Genomic DNA, 21622 nt, shown 5'->3' with positions numbered 1-21622 from the left:
CACAGGCCTGAATATACACCAATAGAGCTCAATCACTGCAGCTTAAAATATACACCAAAGGTGCCTGACCACTGCAGCACAGAATATACACCAACAGTGTCCCACCAGTGCAGCTCAGAATATACAACAATAGTACCCGAACAATGCAGGCCAGAATATACACCAATAGTGCCCCACCAGTGCAGCTCAGAATTTACACCAATATTGTCCCACCAATGTAACTCAGAAAATACACCAATAGTGTCCCACCAATGCAGCTCAGAATATGCACCAACACTGTCCCACCAGCACAGCTCAGAAAATACACCAAAAGTGCCCCACCAGCGCAGCTCAGAGTACACACCAAAAGTGCCCATCCAGTGCAGTTCAGAATATACATCAATAATGCCCCACAACTACAGCTCAGAATATACATGAAACCATACAGCCCAAAACCACAGGCCCGAATATACACCAATAGAGCTCAATCACTGCAGCTTAGAATATACACAAATATTACTCCGGCAGTGCATCTCCGAATATGCACCAATAGTGCCTGACCAATGCAGCTCAGAATATACACCAATAGTGCCCCACCACTACAGCTTGGAATATACATGATACCATACAGCCCAAAACCAAAGGCCTGAATATACACCAATAGAGCTCAATCACTGAAGCGTAGAATATACACCAATATTACTCTGGCAGTGTAGCTCAGAATATACACCAATAGTGCCTGACCACTGCAGCCCAGAATATACACCAATAGTGCCTCACCAGTGCAGGTCAGAATATACAATAGTGCCCAAACAATGCAGCTCAGAATATACACCAACAGTGTCCCACCAGTGCAGCTCAGAAAATACACCAAAAGTGGCCCACCAGTGCAGTTCAGAATATACACCAATAGTGTCCCACCAGTGCAGCTCAGAATATACACCAATAGTGTCCCACCAATGTAGCTCAGAATATACACCAATAGTGTCCCACCAATGCAGCTCAGAATATGCACCAATACTGTCCCACCAGCGCAGCTCAGAATATACACCAAAGGTGCCCCACAACTACAGCTCAGAATATACATGAAACCATACAGCCCAAAACCACAGGCCCGAATATACACAAATAGAGCTCAATCACTGCAGCTTAAAATATACACCAATAGTGCCTGACCACTGCAGCCCAGAATATACACAAATAGTGCCCCACCAGTGCAGCTCAGAATATACATGAAACCATACAGCTCAAAACCGCAGGCCCGAATATACACCAATAGAGCTCAATCACTGAAGCTTAAAATATACACCAATAGTGCCTGACCACTGCAGCCCAGAATATACATCAGCAGTGTCCCACCACTGCAGCTCAGAATATACACCAACAGTGTCCCACCAGTGCAGCTCAAAATATAAACCAATAGTGTCCCATCAGTGCAGCTCAGAATATACAATAGTGCCCGAAAAATGCAGGCCAGAATATACACCAATAGTGCCCCACCAGTGCAGCTCAGAATATATACCAATAGTGTCCCACCAATGTAGCTCAGAATATACACCAATAGTGTCCCACCAATGCAGCTCAGAATATGCACCAATACTGTCCCACCAGTGCAGCTCAGAATATACACCAAAAGTGCCCCACCAGTGTAGCTCAGAATATACACCAATAGTGTCCCACCAATGTAGCTCAGAATATACACCAATAGTGTCCCACCAGTGCAGCTCAGAATATACACCAATAGAGCTCAATCACTGCAGCCCAGAATATACACCAATAGTGCCTGAACACTGCTGCCCAGAATATACACCAACAGTGTCCCACTAGTGCAGCTCAGAATATACACTAATAGTGTCCCACCAATGTAGCTCAGAATATACACCAATAGTGTCCCACCAGTGCAGCTCAGAATATACACCAATAGAGCTCAATCACTGCAGCCCAGAATATACACCAATAGTGCCCCACCAGTCGAGCTCAGAATATACATGAAACCATACAGCCCAAAACCGCAGGCCCGAATATACACCAATAGAGCTCAATCACTGCAGCCCAGAATATACACCAATAGTGCCTGAACACTGCTGCCCAGAATATACACCAAAAGTGCCCCACCAGCGCAGCTCAGAATATACACCAATAGTGCCCACCACTACAGCTCAGAATATACATGAAACCATACAGCCCAAAACTACAGGCCCGAATATACACCAATAGACCTCAATCACTGCAGCTTAAAATATACACCAATAGTGCCTGACCACTGCAGCCCAGAAAATACACCAACAGTGTCCAAGCAGTGCAGCTCAGAATATACAACAATAGTGGCCGAACAATGCAGGCCAGAATATACACCAATAGTGCCCCACCAGTGCAGCTCATAATATACACCAATACTGCCCCAACAGCGCAGCTCAGAATATACACCAATAATTCCGACCACTGCAGCTCAGAATATACACCAATGGTGTCCAACCACTGCTGCTCAGAATATGCACCAATAGTGTCCCACCAGTGCATCTCAGAATATGCACCAATAGTGTCCCACCAGCGCAGCTCAGAATATACACCAATAGTGCCCCACCAGTGCAGCTCAGAATATACATGAAACCATACAGCCCAAAACCACAGCCCAGAATATACACCAATAGAGCTCAATCACAGCAGCTTAGGATATACACCAATATTGCTCCAGCAGTGCATCCCAGAATATACACCAATAGTGCCCCATCAGTGCAGCTCAGAATATACACCAGTAGTGTCCCACCAGTGCAGCTCAGAATATACATGAAACCATACAGCCCAAACCCACAGGCCTGAATATACACCAATAGAGCTCAATCACTGCAGATTAGAATATACACCAATAGTGTCTGACCACTTCAGCCACAATATACACCAACAGTGTCCCACCAGTGCAGCTCAGAATATACAACAATAGTGCCCAAACAATGCAGGCCAGAATATACACCAATAGTGCCCCACCAGTGCAGCTCAGAATTTACACCAATAGTGTCCCACCAGTGCAGCTCAGAATATACAATAGTGCCCAAACAATGCAGCTCAGAATATACACCAATAGTGTCCCACCAGTGCAGCTCAGAATATACACCAAAAGTGCCCCACCAGTGCAGTTCAGAATATACACCAATAGTGTCCCACCAGTGCATCTCAGAATATACACCATAAGTGCCCCACCAGCACAGCTCAGAATATACACCAAATGTGCTCCACCAGTGCAGCCCAGAATATACACCAATAGTGTCCCACCAGTGCAGTTCAGAATATACAATAGTGCCCAAACAATGCAGCTCAGAATATACACCAATTGTGTCCCACCAGTGCAGTTCAGAATATACACCAATAGTGCCCCACCAGCGCAGCTCAGAATATACACCAAAAGTGCCCCACCAGTGCAGTTCAGAATATACACCAATTGTGTCCCACCAGTGCAGCTCTGAATATACACCAATAGTGCCCCACCAATACAGCTCAGAATATACATGAAACCATGCAGCCCAAAATCACAGGCCCGAATATACACCAATAGAGCTTAATCGTTGCAGCTTAAAATATACACCAAAGGTGCCTGACCACTGCAGCCCAGAATATACACCAACAGTGTCCCACCAGTGCAGCTCAGAATATACAACAATAGTGCCCAAACAATGCAGGCCAGAATATACACCAATAGTGCCCCACCAGTGCAGCTCAGAATTTACACCAATAGTGTCCCGCCAATGTAGCTCAGAATATACACCAATAGTGTCCCACCGATGCAGCTCAGAATATGCACCAACACTGTCCCACCAGCGCAGCTCAGAAAATGCACCAAAAGTGCCCCACCAGCGCAGCTCGGAGTATACACCAAAAGTGCCCCACCAGTGCAGTTCAGAATATACATCAATAATGCCCCACAACTACAGCGCAGAATATACATGAAACCACACAGCCCAAAACCACAGGCCCTAATATACACCAATAGAGCTCAATCACTGCAGCTTAGCATATACATCAATAGTGCCTGACCACTGCAGCCCAGAATATACACCAAAAGTGTCCCACCAGTGCATCTCAGAATATACAATAGTGCCCGAACAATGCAGCTCAGAATATACACTAATAGTGTCCCACCAGTGCAGCTCAGAATATACACCAATAGTGTCCCACCACTGCAGCTCAGAATATGCACCAATAGTGTCCCACCAGTGCATCTCAGAATATACACCAATAGAGCTCAATCACAGCAGCTTAGAATATACACCAATATTGCTCCAGCAGTGCAGCCCAGAATATACACCAATAGTGCCCCATCAGTGCAGCTCAGAATATACACCAATTGTGTCCCACCAGTGCAGCTCAGAATATGCACCAATAGTGCCCCACCAGCGCAGCTCAGAATATACACCAAAAGTGCCCCACCAGTGCAGTTCAGAATATACACCAATTGTGTCCCACCAGTGCAGCTCAGAATATACACCAATAGTACCCCACTAATACAGCTCAGAATATACATGAAACCATACAGCCCAAAACCACAGGCCCGAATATACACCAATAGAGCTCAATCACTGCAGCTTAAAATATACACCAAAGGTGCCTGACCACTGCAGCCCAGAATATACACCAACAGTGTCCCACCAGTGCAGCTCAGAATATACAACAATAGTGCCCAAACAATGCAGGCCAGAATATACACCAATAGTGCCCCACCAGTGCAGCTCATAATTTACACCAATAGTGTCCCACCAATGTAACTCAGAATATACACCAATAGTGTCCCACCGATGCAGCTCAGAATATGCACCAAAACTGTCCCACCAGCACAGCTCAGAAAATGCACCAAAAGTGCCCCACCAGCGCAGCTCAGAGTATACACCAAAAGTGCCCCACCAGTGCAGTTCAGAATATACATCAATAATGCCCCACAACTACAGCTCAGAATATACATGAAACCACACAGCCCAAAACCACAGGCCCGAATATACACCGATAGAGCTCAATCACTGCAGCTTAGCATATACATCAATAGTGCCTGACCACTGCAGCCCAGAATATACACCAACAGTGTCCCACCCGTGCTGCTCAGAATATACAATAGTGCCCGAACAATGCAGCTCAGAAAATACACTAACAGTGTCCCACCAGTGCAGCCCAGAATATACACCAATAGTGTCCCACCACTGCAGCTCAGAATATGCACCAATAGTGTCCCACCAGTGCATCTCAGAATATACACCATAAGTGCCCCACCAGCGCAGCTCAGAATATACACCAAAAGTGCTCCACCAGTGCAGCCCGGAATATACACCAATAGTGTCCCACCAGTGCAGCTCAGAATATACAATAGTGCTCAAACAATGCAGCTCAGAATATACACCAATAGTGCCCCACCAGTGCAGTTCAGAATATACACCAATAGTGTCCCACGAGTGCAGCTCAGAATATACACCAATAGTGTCCAACCAATGTAGCTCAGAATATACACCAATAGTGTCCCACCAATGCAGCTCAGAATATGCACCAATACTGTCCCACCAGCGCAGCTCAGAATATACACCAAAAGTGCCCCACAACTACAGCTCAGAATATACATGTAACCATAAAGCCCAAAACCACAGGCCCGAATATACACCAATAGAGCTCAATCACTGCAGCTTAAAATATACACCAATAGTGCCTGACCACTGCAGCCCAGAATATACACCAATAGTGCCCCACCAGTGCAGCTCAGAATATACAACAATAGTGCCCCACCAGTGCAGCTCAGAATACACAACAATATTGCCCGAACAATGCAGGCCAGAATATACACCAATAGTGCCCCACCAGTGCAGCTCAGAATTTACACCAATAGTGTCCCGCCAATGTAGCTCAGAATATACACCAATAGTGTCCCACCAATGCAGCTCAGAATATACACCAACACTGGCCCATTAGCGCAGCTCAGAATATACACCAAAAGTGCCCCACCAGCGCAGCTCAGAGTATACACCAAAAGTGCCCCACCAGTGCAGTTCAAAATATACATCAATAATGCCCCACAACTACAGCTCGGAATATACATGAGTCCATAAGCCCAAAACCACAGGCCCGAATATACACCACTAGAGCTCAATCACTGCAGCTTAGCATATACACCAATAGTTCATGACCACTGCAGCCCAGAATATACACCAACAGTGTCACACCAGTGCAGCTCAGAATATACAATAGTGCCCGAACAATGCAGCTCAGAATATACACCAATAGTGTCCCACCAGTGCAGCTCATAATATACACCAATACTGCCCACCAGCACAGCTCAGAAAATACACCAATAGTGTCTCACCACTGCAGCTCAGAATATGCACCAATAGTGCCCTACCACTACAGCTCAGAATATACATGAAACCATATAGCCCAAAACCACAGACCGGAATATACACCAATAGAGCTCAATCACTGCAGCTTAAAATATACACCAATAGTGCCTGACCACTGCAGCCCATAATATACACCAACAGTGTCCCACCAGTGCAGCTCAAAATATACATGAAACCATAGAGCCCAAAACAACAGGCCCGAATATACACCAATAGAGCTCAATCACTGCAGTTTAGCATATAAACCAATAGTGCCTGACCACTGCAGCCCAGAATATACACCAACAGTGTCCCACCAGTACAGCTCAGAATATACAATAGTGCCCGAACAACGCAGCTCAGAATATACACCAATAGTGTCCCACCAGTGCAGCTCATAATATACACCAATACTGCCCACCAGCGCAGCTCAGAATATACACCAATACTGCCCACCAGCGCAGCTCAGAATATACACCAATAGTGCCCCAACACTACCGCTCAGAATATACATGAAAAGATACAGCCCAAAACCACAGGCCTGAATATACACCAATAGAGCTCAATCACTGCAGCTTAAAATATACACCAAAGGTGCCTGACCACTGCAGCACAGAATACACACCAACAGTGTCCCACCAGTGCAGCTCAGAATATACAACAATAGTACCCGAACAATGCAGGCCAGAATATACACCAATATTGTCCCACCAATGTAACTCAGAATATACACCAATAGTGTCCCACCGATGCAGCTCAGAATATGCACCAAAACTGTCCCACCAGCACAGCTCAGAAAATGCACCAAAAGTGCCCCACCAGCGCAGCTCAGAGTATACACCAAAAGTGCCCCACCAGTGCAGTTCAGAATATACATCAATAATGCCCCACAACTACAGCTCAGAATATACATGAAACCACACAGCCCAAAACCACAGGCCCGAATATACACCGATAGAGCTCAATCACTGCAGCTTAGCATATACATCAATAGTGCCTGACCACTGCAGCCCAGAATATACACCAACAGTGTCCCACCCGTGCTGCTCAGAATATACAATAGTGCCCGAACAATGCAGCTCAGAAAATACACTAACAGTGTCCCACCAGTGCAGCCCAGAATATACACCAATAGTGTCCCACCACTGCAGCTCAGAATATGCACCAATAGTGTCCCACCAGTGCATCTCAGAATATACACCATAAGTGCCCCACCAGCGCAGCTCAGAATATACACCAAAAGTGCTCCACCAGTGCAGCCCGGAATATACACCAATAGTGTCCCACCAGTGCAGCTCAGAATATACAATAGTGCTCAAACAATGCAGCTCAGAATATACACCAATAGTGCCCCACCAGTGCAGTTCAGAATATACACCAATAGTGTCCCACGAGTGCAGCTCAGAATATACACCAATAGTGTCCAACCAATGTAGCTCAGAATATACACCAATAGTGTCCCACCAATGCAGCTCAGAATATGCACCAATACTGTCCCACCAGCGCAGCTCAGAATATACACCAAAAGTGCCCCACAACTACAGCTCAGAATATACATGTAACCATAAAGCCCAAAACCACAGGCCCGAATATACACCAATAGAGCTCAATCACTGCAGCTTAAAATATACACCAATAGTGCCTGACCACTGCAGCCCAGAATATACACCAATAGTGCCCCACCAGTGCAGCTCAGAATATACAACAATAGTGCCCCACCAGTGCAGCTCAGAATACACAACAATATTGCCCGAACAATGCAGGCCAGAATATACACCAATAGTGCCCCACCAGTGCAGCTCAGAATTTACACCAATAGTGTCCCGCCAATGTAGCTCAGAATATACACCAATAGTGTCCCACCAATGCAGCTCAGAATATACACCAACACTGGCCCATTAGCGCAGCTCAGAATATACACCAAAAGTGCCCCACCAGCGCAGCTCAGAGTATACACCAAAAGTGCCCCACCAGTGCAGTTCAAAATATACATCAATAATGCCCCACAACTACAGCTCGGAATATACATGAGTCCATAAGCCCAAAACCACAGGCCCGAATATACACCACTAGAGCTCAATCACTGCAGCTTAGCATATACACCAATAGTTCATGACCACTGCAGCCCAGAATATACACCAACAGTGTCACACCAGTGCAGCTCAGAATATACAATAGTGCCCGAACAATGCAGCTCAGAATATACACCAATAGTGTCCCACCAGTGCAGCTCATAATATACACCAATACTGCCCACCAGCACAGCTCAGAAAATACACCAATAGTGTCTCACCACTGCAGCTCAGAATATGCACCAATAGTGCCCTACCACTACAGCTCAGAATATACATGAAACCATATAGCCCAAAACCACAGACCGGAATATACACCAATAGAGCTCAATCACTGCAGCTTAAAATATACACCAATAGTGCCTGACCACTGCAGCCCATAATATACACCAACAGTGTCCCACCAGTGCAGCTCAAAATATACATGAAACCATAGAGCCCAAAACAACAGGCCCGAATATACACCAATAGAGCTCAATCACTGCAGTTTAGCATATAAACCAATAGTGCCTGACCACTGCAGCCCAGAATATACACCAACAGTGTCCCACCAGTACAGCTCAGAATATACAATAGTGCCCGAACAACGCAGCTCAGAATATACACCAATAGTGTCCCACCAGTGCAGCTCATAATATACACCAATACTGCCCACCAGCGCAGCTCAGAATATACACCAATACTGCCCACCAGCGCAGCTCAGAATATACACCAATAGTGCCCCAACACTACCGCTCAGAATATACATGAAAAGATACAGCCCAAAACCACAGGCCTGAATATACACCAATAGAGCTCAATCACTGCAGCTTAAAATATACACCAAAGGTGCCTGACCACTGCAGCACAGAATACACACCAACAGTGTCCCACCAGTGCAGCTCAGAATATACAACAATAGTACCCGAACAATGCAGGCCAGAATATACACCAATATTGTCCCACCAATGTAACTCAGAAAATACACCAATAGTGTCCCACCAATGCAGCTCAGAATATGCACCAACACTGTCCCACCGGCACAGCTCAGAAAATACACCAAAAGTGCCCCACCAGCGCAGCTCAGAGTACACACCAAAAGTGCCCATCCAGTGCAGTTCAGAATATACATCAATAATGCCCCACAACTACAGCTCAGAATATACATGAAACCATACAGCCCAAAACCACAGGCCCGAATATACACCAATAGAGCTCAATCACTGCAGCTTAGCATATACACCAATAGTGCCTCACCACTGCAGCTCAGAATATACACCAATAGTGTCCCACCAGTGCAGCTCATAATATACCCCAATAATGCCCACCAGCGCAGCTCAGAATATACACCAATAGTGTCTCACCACTGCAGCTCAGAATATGCACCAATAGTGTCCCACCAGTGCATCTCAGAATATACACCAATAGTGCCCCACCAGTGCAGCTCAGAATATACATCAATAGTGCCCCACCAGTGCAGCTCAGAATATACACCAATAGTGTCCCACCACTGCAGCTCAGAATATACACCAATAGTGTCCCACCACTGCAGCCCAGAATATACACCAATAGTGCCCTACCACTACAGCTCAGATAATACATGAAACCATACAGCCCAAAACCACAGGCACGAATATACACCAATAGAGCGCAATCACCGAAGCTTAGAATATACACCAACATTGCTCCAGCAGTGCAGCTCAGAATTTACACCAATAGTGCCTGACAACTGCAGCCCAGAATATACACCAATAGTGTCCCACCAGTGCAGCTCAAAATATACATGAAACCATGCAGCCCAAAACAACAGGCCCGAATATACACCAATAGAGCTCAATCACTGCAGCTTAGCATATACACCAATAGTGCCTCACTACTGCAGCTCAGAATATACACCAATAGTGTCCCACCAGTGCATTCATTATATACCCCAATAATGCCCACCAGCGCAGCTCAGAATATACACCAATAGTGTCTCACCACTGCAGCTCAGAATATGCACCAATAGTGTCCCACCAGTGCATCTCAGAATATACACCAATAGTGCCCCACCAGTGCAGCTCAGAATATACATCAATAGTGCCCCACCAGTGCAGCTCAGAATATACACCAATCGTGTCCCACCACTGCAGCTCAGAATATACACCAATAGTGTCCCACCACTGCAGCCCAGAATATACACCAATAGTGCCCTACCACTACAGCTCAGAATATACATGAAACCATACAGCCCAAAACCACAGGCACGAATATACACCAATAGAGCGCAATCACCGAAGCTTATAATATACACCAACATTGATCCAGCAGTGCAGCTCAGAATTTACACCAATAGTGCCTGACAACTGCAGCCCAGAATATACACCAATAGTGTCCCACCAGTGCAGCTCAAAATATACATGAAACCATACAGCCCAAAACAACAGGACCGAATATACACCAATAGAGCTCAATCACTGCAGCTTAGCATATACACCAATAGTGCCTGACCACTGCAGCCCAGAATATACACCAACAGTGTCCCACCAGTGCAGCTCATAATATACACCAATACTGCCCACCAGCGCAGCTCAGAATATACACCAATAGTGTCCCACCACTGCATCTCAGAATATGCACCAATAGTGTCCCACCAGTGCATCTCAGAATATGCACGAATAGTGTCCCACCAGTGCATCTCAGAATATACACCAATAGTGCCCCACCATTGCAGCTCAGAATATACACCAATAGTGCCCTACCACTACAGCTCAGAATATACATGAAACCATACAGCCCAAAACCACACCCCAGAATATACAGCAATAGAGCTCAATCACAGCAGCTTACAATATACACCAATATTGCTCCAGCAGTGCAGCTCAGAATTTACACCAATAGTGCCTGACAACTGCAGCCCTGAATATACACCAATAGTGTCCCACCAGTGCAGCTCAAAATATACATGAAACCATACAGCCCAAAACAACAGGCACAAATATACACCAATAGAGCGCAATCACTTCAGGTTAGAATATGCACCAATAGTGCCCAAACACTGCAGCCCAGAATATACACCAATAGTGTCCGACCACTGCAGATCAGAATATACACCAATAGTGTCCGACCACTGTAGCTCAGAATATACACCAATAGTGTCTGACCACTGCAGCTCAGAATATACACCAATAGAACTCAATCACTGCAGCTTAGAATATACACCAATAGTGTCCCACCAGTGCAGCTCAGAATATACACCAATAGTGTCCCACCAGTGCAGCTCAGAATATACACCAAAAGTGCCCCACCAGTGCAGCTCAGAATATAAACCAATAGTGCCCCACCAGTGCATTTCAGAATATACACCAATAGTGCCCCACCAGTGCAGCTCAGAATATAAACCAATAGTGTCCCACCAGTGCAACTCAAAATATACATGAAACCATACAGCCCAAAACCACAGGCACGAATATACACCAATAGAGCTCAATCACCACAGCTCAGAATATACACCAATAGTGTCCCACCAGTGCAGCTCACAATATACACCAATAGTGTCTGACCACTGCAGCTCAGAATATACACCAATAGTGCCCCACTAGTGCAGCTCAGAATATACACCAATAGTGCCCCAGTAGTTCAGCTCAGAATATACACCAGAAGTGCCCCACCAGTGCATCTCAGAATATAAACCAATAGTGCTCACCAGTGCATCTCGGAGTATACAGCAATAGTGCCCACCAGTGCAGCTCAGAATATACACCAATAGTGGCCCAGCAGTGCAGCTTAGAATACACACCAATAGTGTCCGACCACTGCAGCCCAGAATATACACCAATAGTGTCCCACCAGTGCAGCTCAAAATATAAACCAATAGTGTCCTACCAGTGCAGCTCAGAATATACACCAATGGGGTCCCGCCAGTGCAGCTCAGAATATAAACCAATAGTGCCCCACCAGTGCAGCTCAGAATATACACCAATAGTGCCCCATCAGTGCAGCTCAGAATATACACCAGTAGTTTCCCACCAGTGCAGCTCAGAATATACAACAATAGTGCCTGAACAATGCAGCTCAGAATATACATCAATAGTGTCCCACCAGTGCAGCTCATAATATACACCATAACTGCCCCACCAGCGCAGCTCAGAATATACACCAATAGTGTCCCACCAATGCAGCTCAGAATATGCACCAATAGTGTCCCACCAGTGCAGCTCAGAATATACAACAAAAGGCCCGAACAATGCAGCTCAGAATATACATCAATAGTGCCACCCCAGTGCAGCTCATAATATACACCAATAGTGTCCCACCAATGCATCTCAGAATATACATCAATAGTGTCACCCCAGTGCAGCTCATAATATACACCAATAGGGTCCCACCAGCACAGCTCAGAATATACACCAATAGTGTCCCACCACTGCAGCTCAGAATATGCACCAATAGTGTCCCACCAGTGCATCTCAGAATATACACCAATAGTGCCCCACCAGTGCAGCTCAGAATATAAACCAATAGTGTCCCACCAGTGCAACTCAAAATACATGAAACCATACAGCTCAAAACCACAGGCACGAATATACACCAATACAGCGCAATCACTGCAGCTTAGAATATACCCCAATAGTGTCCCACAAGTGCAACTCAGAATATACATCAATAGTGTATGACCACTGCAGGTCAGAATATACACCAATAGTGCCCCATTAGTGCAGCTCAGAACATACACCAATAGTGCCCCAGTAGTGCAGCTCAGAATATACACCAAAGGTGCCCCACCAGTGCCGCTCAGAATATAAACCAATAGTATCCAACCACTGCAGCCCAGAATATACCCCAATAGTGTCCCACCAGTGCAGCTGAAAATATAAACCAATAGTGTCCCACCAGTGCAGCTCAGAATATACACCAATAGGGTCCCACCAGTGCAGCTCAGAATATAAACCAATAGTGCCCGAACAATGCAGCTCAGAAAATACACCAATAGTGCCCCATCAGTGCAGCTTAGAATATACACCAGTAGTGTCCCACCAGTGCAGCTCAGAATATACACCAATAAGGCCCGAACAATGCAGCCCAGAAATACACCAATAGTGCCCCACCAGTGCAGCTCAAAATATACACCAATAGGGTCCCACCAGTGCAGCTCAGAATATACAATAGTGCCCGAACAATGCAGCTCAGAATATACACCAATAGTGCCCCACCAGTGCATCTCAGAATATACACCAATAGTGCCCCACCAGTGCAGCTGAGAATATACACCAATAGTGTCAGACCACTGCAGCTCAGAATATACACCAATAGTGTCCCACCAGTGCAGCTCAAAATATAAACCAATAGTGCCTCACCAGTTCAGCTCGGAATATACACCAATAGTGTCAGACCACTGCAGCTCAGAATATACACCAATAGTGCCCCACCAGTGCAGCTCAGAATATACACCAATGGTGCCTCACACTGCAGCTCATAATATACACCAATAGGGTCCCACCAGCACAGCTCAGAATATACACCAATAGTGTCCCACCACTGCAGCTCAGAATATGCACCAATAGTGTCCCACCAGTGCATCTCAGAATATACACCAATAGTGCCCCACCAGTGCAGCTCAGAATATAAACCAATAGTTTCCCACCAGTGCAACTCAAAATACATGAAACCATACAGCTCAAAACCACAGGCACGAATATACACCAATAGAGCGCAATCACTGCAGCTTAGAATATACACCAATAGTGTCTGACCACTGCAGCTCAGAATATACCCCAATAGTGTCCCACAAGTGCAACTCAGAATATACATCAATAGTGTATGACCACTGCAGGTCAGAATATACACCAATAGTGCCCCATTAGTGCAGCTCAGAACATACACCAATAGTGCCCCAGTAGTGCAGCTCAGAGTATACACCAAAGGTGCCCCACCAGTGCCGCTCAGAATATAAACCAATAGTATCCAACCACTGCAGCCCAGAATATACCCCAATAGTGTCCCACCAGTGCAGCTCAAAATATAAACCAATAGTGTCCCACCAGTGCAGCTCAGAATATACACCAATAGGGTCCCACCAGTGCAGCTCAGAATATAAACCAATAGTGCCCGAACAATGCAGCTCAGAAAATACACCAATAGTGCCCCATCAGTGCAGCTTAGAATATACACCAGTAGTGTCCCACCAGTGCAGCTCAGAATATACACCAATAAGGCCCGAACAATGCAGCCCAGAAATACACCAATAGTGCCCCACCAGTGCAGCTCAAAATATACACCAATAGGGTCCCACCAGTGCAGCTCAGAATATACAATAGTGCCCGAACAATGCAGCTCAGAATATACACCAATAGTGCCCCACCAGTGCATCTCAGAATATACACCAATAGTGCCCCACCAGTGCAGCTGAGAATATACACCAATAGTGTCAGACCACTGCAGCTCAGAATATACACCAATAGTGTCCCACCAGTGCAGCTCAAAATATAAACCAATAGTGCCTCACCAGTTCAGCTCAGAATATACACCAATAGTGTCAGACCACTGCAGCTCAGAATATACACCAATAGTGCCCCACCAGTGCAGCTCAGAATATACACCAACGGTGCCTCAGACTGCAGCTCAGAATGTACACCAATGGTGCCTCACACTGCAGCTCAGAATGTACACCAATAGTGCCCCACCAGTGCAGCTCAGAATATACACCAATGGTGCCTCACACTGCAGCTCAGAATATACACCAACGGTGCCTCACACTGCAGCTCAGAATGTACACCAATGGTACCTCACACTGCAGCTCAGAATGTACACCAATAGTGCCCCACCAGTGCAGCTCAGAATATACACCAATGGTGCCTCACACTGCAGCTCAGAATGTACACCAATGGTGCCTCACACTGCAGCTCACAATGTACACCAATCCTGTGTTGCCTCTTACGGCTGTCTGGCTAGTGCAGCCTTTGAGGGTGTTGGGAGTCAGCGTGATACTACGGCTTCAAACCATCTGGGGGTGTCATGACCAGGGGAAAATACACATAAGGATGGTACAGGGTAGAGTAGCATTATGGAGTTCTGGCCTGTTTCATAACAAGGATTGGTTTACAGGTGTACCCACAAGCTATGCTGTTTGCATCTTTAACATTTATGTTTTTATAAAAAGAACCCTCCCCCCAGCAGTTCGGAATGTAACCACTAGATGTCAGAATAACGTGAGTTTTTGAATCTATAGCCAGCATACCTCTGCAGTACCATTTTCACAGAAAGGGAAGGCTTCTGATAGATTATTTCTCAGCATGTGACTGTACACCCGCGGGCCGGTTTGGCGCGGGAGCCTTTCTGGCGCCGCCGATTTGGCGCGAGGGACGTTTGGACTTGGCTGACATTGCAGCCACATCTAAACTCCCTCACGCCAAATTTAAAAGCATAATTATTTTCAAATGCAGCACGTTGACAGGAACTGTGCCTGACAACGTGTTGCATTTGAAAATAATTTGGGGGCAAGTGACTGGCGTGAAGTGTAGTATTTTTTATTGTGAATTGCCCAAATGCTTTATTACTATTATTATTTTTATTAGACTGTTCAATTATGCGAGTTAAATATGGCCAGTTTGGTCTTGTGGTTAAGTTCCATGCCACACAATCTTGCAGGCCATGGTTCGTGGCTCGGCTAAAGCTTTTCATTTTATTCTATTTGAAAAAAAAAATAATGTGATATTTTGCAAATAGAATAAAATCAAAAGCTTTAGCCCAGCCACGAACCATGGCCTGCAAGATTGTGAGGCTTGGAACTTATCCACAAGCCCAAACTGGCCTTCTGCCTGGGCTTTCAAAAGTTACATATTTAACCCCCATGATCGAACAGTCTAATAAAAACAATAATAATAAAGCATTTGGGCAATTCACAATAAAAAAGAACCCTCTGCCCACTACCACCCCTCTCCTCCCACCACCTGCCCATTACCACCTCCCACCACCTGTCAGCTACCACCTCTCTCTTCCACCCCCTGCCCACTACCACCTCCCACCACCTGCCAGCTACCACCTCGCTCCTCCACCCCCTGCCCACTACCACCTCCCCCTCCCACCACCTGCCCACTACCACCTCCCCCTCCCACCACCTGCCAGCTACTAGCTCGCTCCTCCACCCCCTGCCCACTACCACCTCCCCCTCCCACCACCTGCCCACTATTACCTCCTCCCTCCCACCACCTGCCAGCTACCACCTCGCTCCTCCACCCCCTTCCCACTACCACCTTCCCCTCCCACCACCTGCCAGCTACCACCTCTAACCCCCTGCCAGCTACCACCTCTCTCCTCCAACCCCTGCCTACTACCACCTCTCACCACCTGCCAGCTACCACCTTGCTCCTCCACCCCCTGCCCACTACCACCTCCCACCACCTGCCAGCTACCACCTCTAGCCCCCTGCCAGCTACCACCTCTCTCCTCCACCCCCTGCCCACTACTGCCTCCCACCACCTGCCAGCTACCACCTCGCTCCTCCACCCCCTGCCCACTACCACCTCCCCCCTCCCACCACCTGCCAGCTACCACCTCGCTCCTCCACACCCTGCCCACTACCACTTCCCCCCTCCCACCACCTGCCAGCTACCACCCCTCTCCACCCACCACCTGCCCACTACCACCTCCCACCACCTGTCAGCTACCACCTCTCTCCTCCACCCCCTGCCCACTACCACCTCCCACCACCTGCCAGCTACCACCTCGCTCCTCCACCCCCTGCCCACTACCACCCCTCTCCTCCCACCACCTGCCCACTACCACCTCCCACCACCTGTCAGCTACCACCTCTCTCCTCCACCCCCTGCCCACTACCACCTCCCACCACCTGCCAGCTACCACCTCTCTCCTCCACCCCCTGCCCACTACTGCCTCCCACCACCTGCCAGCTACCACCTCCCAGCTACCACCTCAAAGGTAGTGGCCTTGCGTTAAGTTCTTTACCTCAGAGTCTTGCAGGCCATGGTTTGAGGATAAACAGAACCTTTCGTTAATTCCCCCTTTTAAATAAAAATAATGTGATATTTTGCCAATAGAATAAAATTAAAAGCTTAAGCCCAGCAAAGAACCATGGCCTGCAAGATTGTGAGGCTTGGAACTTAACCACAAGACCACGTACAGGGGGGTATACATGGAACGGAGCGGCGCCCTGTGACCTCAGACCTCATTTCCCACTGCTGAGCACGTTGCTTCTCCCACGCCACTGACCTCTGACCTGTGTAGGGCTATTCCCTTGAAGGTCGTGGGCCTCAATCTGTGCACGAGAGTGCGGAAGCCCCTCCCCGAAACCAACGGGCCCCTTTCCTCCAGGAGCATGCTGGGAAACTCCTCGCCTTCCTCCATAAGCACCATTGTTCCTCAGGCTCCAAATGGGTTATGTCTCCCAAGCAAACCCCGCCCTCTACTCAAGATCCTGCGAAGCATCATGGGAAATGAGTAGGGCCTTCAATTGACACAAGTGAAAGAAACTTCTAAAGTTACCCTCCTCCGTTAAGGTGCGCGTTCTTCCCGGTTAAATATGAAAACGGTAAAATAGCTCAGTGGGGTAAGCGCTTGCTGCCGAGAGCCGTGTGTTATCTTCAGGTCACAGATCCGAATCCTGGCAAGGCCAGCTCCTCAGCCTTTCATTCTTCCAATGTCATCACGTGTTTTCCCAATTTTGCTTGGGTAATAAGTGTACATAATAATGTTCTCTGCTAGGGTGAAGTCTCTGTATAAATGATTACCATGAAGCAAACTGAAGTGCATAGAATAGGTGACTAAGGAGAACCTGTCATTAGATCTGACATTGCCATAAGCTGCCATAGGTCATCAAGCAGATTATATCATGATATTGTGTGGTAAGCAAGCATTTCCAGCAGTATCAGGGATATTCAAGCATAACAAGAGACAACCATTAAGTTTATCTTAAACACATATCTTGGGTGTGTTTTGCATTAACTTTGAAAGTCAAACTTGCGTGTGTTTTTGCATTTAACCCTGTAAAGTCCAATTTGGGGGAGTTTTGCATCTAACTTAGGCCATTAATTGTAACCTGCTAGCCCAGTGACTGTTTCACACCGCTGTACTTGCTTACTCCTCCCACTGTCTCCTCTCTCTACGCACCCATGGCGCTAGCTGTTTCTCCTATATACTCCAACTGCTTCTCTATCAACTATCCTTCCCTTCTCACTAAGTCTGGCAAGAAGAAGTTTAAAAAGGATATCTTGGCATCCAACCCAGGTATCCCCATTGTTGATACCTATTCCAGCGCCTCTTCCAGACAGACCCTCACAACATCCTCTTTGTCATTCCTTCGCTGGATCTATGGACCCCTCATATGATCTCTGTGCTCTGTCCTGTCTCCTCCGAGACATGGATCATGGCCAGCTCTGTCACAAGCTTTGATGCTCTCCTCCCTGTTGGCTACAAGATCCTCTCCACGCCCAGATCCACCCGGCCCAGAGCGGGTGTAGCCCTGATCTTTCCTGAGTGGATTCCTGCCTCTATCATCCCCTCTCAGACTTACTCCTCTTACGAATGCCTTGTCTGCAGGCTCTCTCTCCTAACCACTCTCTTACTGTTACTACTCTCTACTCGCCCCCTTGGGAAATCACCTAATTTCTCTCTGAGTGGGCAGACCACTCCTCCTCCCTCCTGGCCTCAACCACTCAACTCCTCCTCCTTGGTGACCTCAACATCCATCTTGATTCTCCCTGTTCCTCATCCTTACTCTTTCGCGACCTCTGCGATTCCCTCTCCCTTTCTACCCTCCCCTCTGGCCCAACTAATTCTGTAGGACACACTCCACTGGCCTCCCTCTCTATACCCCTCTGACCACTCTCTCTCCTGGAACGATCACTGTTTCCTCTCCTCTCATCTCTCCATCTCTTCCTCCCAAGCCAAGCCAAGCCCATCCCAACACTGCCAACACTGCCACCTACCTTCTCGGACATATGACCCATGAAGTGTGTGTCAGTTGAGGCTTTCGCTGCCACCTCTCTCCCCCTCCTGCACCTCTGGATGACTCACATCCTGACACAGCCCTGTCCCTGCTCTACTCTTCTATTTCTGATACTCTTGATGTGAACCTATAAACAGGCACGAAGAGGCAAAACCAGTGCTACACTCTGCTGTATCTGATACTCTTGATGTTCGTGCCCCTGTCATGAATATCTGCTTGAAGCCCAAAGCTAAGTGCAACTGTTGGTATAACTCTGACCTAGCTACACGTAAGTGTAGGGTGGCTGAGAGGAAATGCAGGGCTTCTAGCTCATCCTCTGACAAACTGACCTGTCGCCTGCTCCAAAGCCAATACCGACTTTCTGTCCTCTTCAAGAAGAGAGTCCATATTCAAGCCTGTGTCTCTGCAGCATCTAACAACTCGGCCGAACTCTTCAAAATCTGCAAGGAGCAGGCCAAACCTGCTGCAGTCTCTACCCCTTCTCTTGCCTCCCAGGCTCTTTGCAATGCCCTTGCCTCTCACTTTATCTCAAAAACCCAGGACATCCTTCCACCCTCTCCTCCCCTCCCCCTCCTTTCCCTTCTCTGTCTGCGCTTACTGACCCTCCCTCAGTCACCCCACCCTCTTTCTCATCCTTTCCTCTTTTCTCCCCTGATGATGATGCAGAGACTGTACTCCTTATGTTACTGTAAACTCTGCTACACTATGCTCTCGCTTTTACTTGCAGCGACTGTACTCCTTATGTTACTGTAAGCTCTGACACTGTGCTCTCGCTTTTACTTGCAGCGATTGCAGCGACTATACTCCTTATGGTACTGTAAACTCTGTAAGCTCTGACACTATGCTCTCTCTTTTACTTGCAGTGACTGTACTCCTTATGTTACTGTAAGCTCTGACACTAGGCTCTCGCTTTTACTTGCAGCGACTGTACTCCTTATGTTACTGTAAGCTCTGACACTAGGCTCTCACTTTTACTTGCAACGACTGTACTCCTTATGTTACTGTAAGCTTTGAAAAACTAGACTCTCGCTTTTACTTGCAGTGACTGTACTCCTTATGTTACTGTAAGCTCTGACACCATGCTCTCGCTTTTACTTGCAGTGACTGTACTCCTTATGTTACTGTAAGCTCTGACACTGTGCTCTCGCTTTTACTTGCAGCGATGCAGCGACTATACTCCTTATGTTACTGTAAACTCTGTAAGCAAGCTCTGACACTATGCTCTCACTTTTACTTGCAGTGACTGTACTCCTTATGTTACTGTAAGCTCTGACACTAGGCTCTCGCTTTTACTTGCAGCGACTGTACTCCTTATGTTACTGTAAGCTCAGACACTAGGGTCTCACTTTTACTTGCAACGACTGTACTCCTTATGTTACTGTAAGCTTTGAAAAACTAGACTCTCGCTTTTACTTGCAGCAACTGTGCTCCTTATGTTACTGTAAGCTCTGACACTGTGCTCTCTCTTTTACTTGCAGCAACTTTTCTCCTTATGTTACAGTAAACTCAGCTCTCGCTTTTACTTTCAGCGACTATACTCCTTATGTTACTGTAAACTCTGCTACACTATGCTCTCGCTTTTACTTGCAGCAACTGTACTCCTTATGTTACTGTAAACTCTGACACTGTGCTCTCGCTTTTACTTGCAGCAATTGCAGCGACTATACTCCTTATGTTACTGTAAACTCTGTAAGCTCTGACACTATGCTCTCGCTTTTACTTGCAGTGACTGTACTCCTTATGTTACTGTAAGCTCTGACACTAGGCTCTCGCTTTTACTTGCAGCGACTGTACTCCTTATGTTACTGTACGCTCTGACACTAGGCTCTCACTTTTACTTGCAACGACTGTACTCCTTATGTTACTGTAAGCTTTGAAAAACTAGACTCTCGCTTTTACTTGCAGCAACTGTACTCCTTATGTTACTGTAAGCTCTGACACTGTGCTCTCTCTTTTACTTGCAGCGACTGTTCTCCTTATGTTACTGTAAGCTCCGACACTATGCTGCTCTCGCTTTTACTTGCAGCGACTGTACTCCTTATGTTACTGTAAACTCTGACACTGTGCTCTCTCCTTTACCTGCAGCGAATGTCCTCCTTATTTTACTGTAAGCGCCGACACTATGCTCTCGCTTTTACTTGCAGAGACTGTACACCTTGTGTTACTGTAAGCTCTGACACTATGCTGCTCTCGCTTTTACTTGCAGCGACTGTACTCCTTATGTTACTGTAAGCTCCAACACTATGCTGCTCTCTCTTTTACTTGCAGCGACTGTACTCCTTATGTTACTGTAAGCTCCAACACTA

Source organism: Ambystoma mexicanum, chromosome 4q (genome assembly GCF_040938575.1).
Source record: "Ambystoma mexicanum isolate Mex_15411 chromosome 4q, UKY_AmexF1_1, whole genome shotgun sequence".
Classification (NCBI taxonomy): domain Eukaryota; kingdom Metazoa; phylum Chordata; class Amphibia; order Caudata; family Ambystomatidae; genus Ambystoma; species Ambystoma mexicanum.
This window is presented reverse-complemented; position numbering follows the sequence as displayed.